The following is a 3,394-nucleotide window of genomic DNA, read 5'->3' on the forward strand; positions in this document are numbered from 1 at the left end:
TCTCCGCTCCGTCACAGGCCTGGCCTCACTCCTGGCAGCAGCAGCGGCGGCAGGGAAAATGCTCCGTGAGATGGATTCTGGAACGCCCTGGTGGGACTGCCCTCCCGGGATATGTGTGCACATCCCCTTACATGCAGTTCTTACAAAAAAGCAGCAAAACGCAACACGAACCCCTCGTGGTTGCCAACTGGGAAGGACGCCTGGCACCTGGCCGGGTAACGTGGGCACCCTGGGGCCCGGCCCCTTGACTCTGAGAGCCCATTGTCCCTGAGGAGGCAGGGCGTCTGGAGCATCTCTGTCCCTCACCAGCTTTTTCCCCCAGAAGAAGCCCCTGCAGGGCGGGGTGGTCAGTCCCCCCCAGAGAGGATCGTCCCTAGACCCAGCTGGAATGGGGGTGCAGGAAGGGCCCCCCATCGGGCGAGCACCAGGAGGAAACAGGAGGAGGTCCCCCAGGCGAAAGGCTCCCGGAGAAATGAGCTAAGACCCGGCTGAACCGACAATCACACCAAACCGCACCACGCTGACCTGGGAGACGTAAAAGGGAGAACCTGAAAGTGTCTAACTCACAGGAAATGCCTCCGTAGTGGAGGCGTCTGCTCCCAGTGGGGGCAGAGGGGACTCCCCCTTGGGTGACAGTGGTCTGCTGCTTGCAAATAGGCCTTCTCCTTCTGCCTCTACAGGGAGGGTGGCAGGGCAGGCAGTGCTGGGCCTGAGCAGGGCTCAGTCGCCCCACTATAATGGCCATCTCCACCCTGCTTCCCAGGAGAGAGCAAGTGACACCCAGCCCCTCTGGTCGCAACCTCAGCCCTGGAGGTCTCAAGCACCGAGGAGGAGTCAGAGCCAGCGGCCTGTGGTCAGAGCTGCCTGGATGGGGGTGGGGAAGGTCACACAGGGACACACTGATAACTTGCTGCCTTTGGCCCAGCGCAGGGCGGGGACTCTGTTGGGAAGGGTCCGCATGGTGTGTGCAGGGGAGGGTGCGCACGCAGAGACTTTGGCCAACCTGCTCTGCACACAGCTGCTCCCTGCTGGGGTGAGGACCTGGCGGCTGGGAGGCGTGAGGCGGGGAAGGGGGGTGCAGACGAGTTCCCAGGTGTCCCAGGGAGCAGTACTGGATCAGGAAGGACCACCTCCATGGCTTTGAGAGCAAAGCCCAGTCCAGGCCTGACCAGAGCTTCTACCTGCACACCCTGCTCCCTGGGGGACCACAGATCCAATCTGGCTGCGACATTCCTCCTTTCTGGGCAGGGGACTCAGGCACCCTGTGACCTCACCTGATGGGCACCCCACCCTCTGAGCCCCGGGCTGTTTCACCTCCCTCCAGGCAGTGGCGTAAGAAGGAGAAGGCCTTGTGGGAGTGGTCTAGATTCGCTGTCTCCACATCTGCAGACAGTGGGCTAGTGCCTCCCCCCAAATTCAGGGCCATCTGGGACCTCAGAACGTGACCCTATTGGAAAGAGGATCTTTGTGTCCTTAGTTAAGATGAGGTCACACGGGAGCAGGCTGACCCTGGATCCCATGGCTGGTGTCCTTACAAGAAGAGGAGAGGCACAGAGGAGAAGGCCACGCGACTAAGGGGGCTGAGAAGGATGCGTCTGTAAGCCAAGGAGTGCTGGCAGCCAGCGGAAGCAGGAGGGGGGCATGCACAGTCTCCCCGGAAGGAACTGGTCTGCCAACACCTGGCCTCCAGAGCGGGAGGGAATACATTTCCAGTGTTTAAGCCGCCCAGCTGGTGGTCATTAGTTCCAGCGCCCCAGGAAACAAACCCCCCCCCCCCTGCTTCCTGCCCCTCTCTGAACCAGCCGCCCAGTCAGGCTTTCGACCGTCCCCCCCACCCAGGTGACTCGTACCAAGGCCTCCAGTGATGACCCTGTTGCCAAAGTTGACGGACAGTTAGCTGTCAGCACACTCGACCTGGCATCACTCTGTCCTTCTCGAGGTCCCTTCTTTGCTTGGCATCCAGGACACCCTCTCCCCTCCAGCCCCTCGTCCACTGGACCTCAAAGCACTGACGTGCCCCAGTGCTCGGCCTCAGCCCTCCCCCCTTCCCCCTCCCCCCGAGGGGATCCCAGGCAGTGGTCACAGCTCTAAACACCACCCAGCCATAGGCGACTCCCCACTGACCACTGTCCCAGGCCCTGTCTCCAGACTTACAGAGCCACCTGGACATGGCGAGGGAGCTCTAGCCCCATCGCCTCTCCCCTGGACAGCCCCCCTGGCCTCCCAGCGGCCACTCTTCTAGGATGAGCTGCTCTCTTAACGCAGAACCCAGGTGCCAGTAAGCAGGTGAGCCTGGCAGCTCTAGCACGGTCACCCCATCCTACCCCCACAGGTGCAGCGGCGGAGGACGCAACACCCTCATGTTTTCCTCATCTGGATCCTCCGAAGTCTACGCTATGCAGAGCGGGGCCACTCATGTCTGACCAGGACTGGGAGTGTCTGGCGTGATGACCGGTGTGGACGGCGGGGGAGCTCATCGTTAACCAAGAGGGGGGTTAGGCCATGGGCACTGCCAGTCTCCACCAGGGCCCAGCTCACCCAGCAGGTCTCCACAACCCACTCCCACGTGCATTCCCTGTCTCCCCTCAGACCTGAAGGCATGGAGACTGCAAGACCAGAGCCAGCGTTTGTGCCCCTGAACCTGGGGCCTCACCCAGCACCTGTGCCCCTCACACCTGGGGGCCTCACCCAGCACCTGTGCCCCTCATACCTGGGGCCTCCCCCAGCATCTGATCTGCGGCGGGGGTTAGATCTCGGGGTACCAGGCCAAACCTGTCCCTCAATGACGGTTAGCGCATGGGTGGTTGAAGCTTTCTGGCCCACCCCGTTTGCAAGGTGAGATCTGCAGATGGGAGAAGGGACCCATGAGAGAGGGAGGGTCAAGCGTGGGGGTGGACAGTCCCGAGTTCCAAACCTCCTACGCCCCTGGGCCCCCAGCCAGGCAGCCACAAAGCCCTCCATCCCCAAACTAGGACAGTGCCACCTCATGAGAGTTCTCACACACAGTCTGAGGAAGGTCACGCCTTGTCCAAAGGGACAGGTGGGAACGGCTGCTGACTCAGGGTCTCTAACCCACGGTCTCTCCAAGGCCTCCTGACATCATGACTAAACAAGCCCCCTCCGGGGACTGTGTCCATAGGCGCCGACCAGAAGCCGCCAGCACAGAGAGACAGACCCTCATGGGCGAGAGCGGCCACTGGCTCACCACTATGTGAGAACAGTTACGTGACAGGACCTAGTACCGCCACCGCCACAAACCCCAGCTCAACAATACGCTGCTGCTGTGCTAGAATCTGGGCAACTGCAAATTCTAAAGGCAGACCAACCAGCAACAAACTACATCTATCAAAGACCATCCATCCACTTATTTGTTCATTTATTCACCACCCACCCA

Source organism: Myotis davidii, unplaced genomic scaffold, assembly GCF_000327345.1.
Source record: "Myotis davidii unplaced genomic scaffold, ASM32734v1 scaffold299, whole genome shotgun sequence".
In the NCBI taxonomy this organism is placed as follows: Eukaryota; Metazoa; Chordata; class Mammalia; order Chiroptera; family Vespertilionidae; genus Myotis; species Myotis davidii.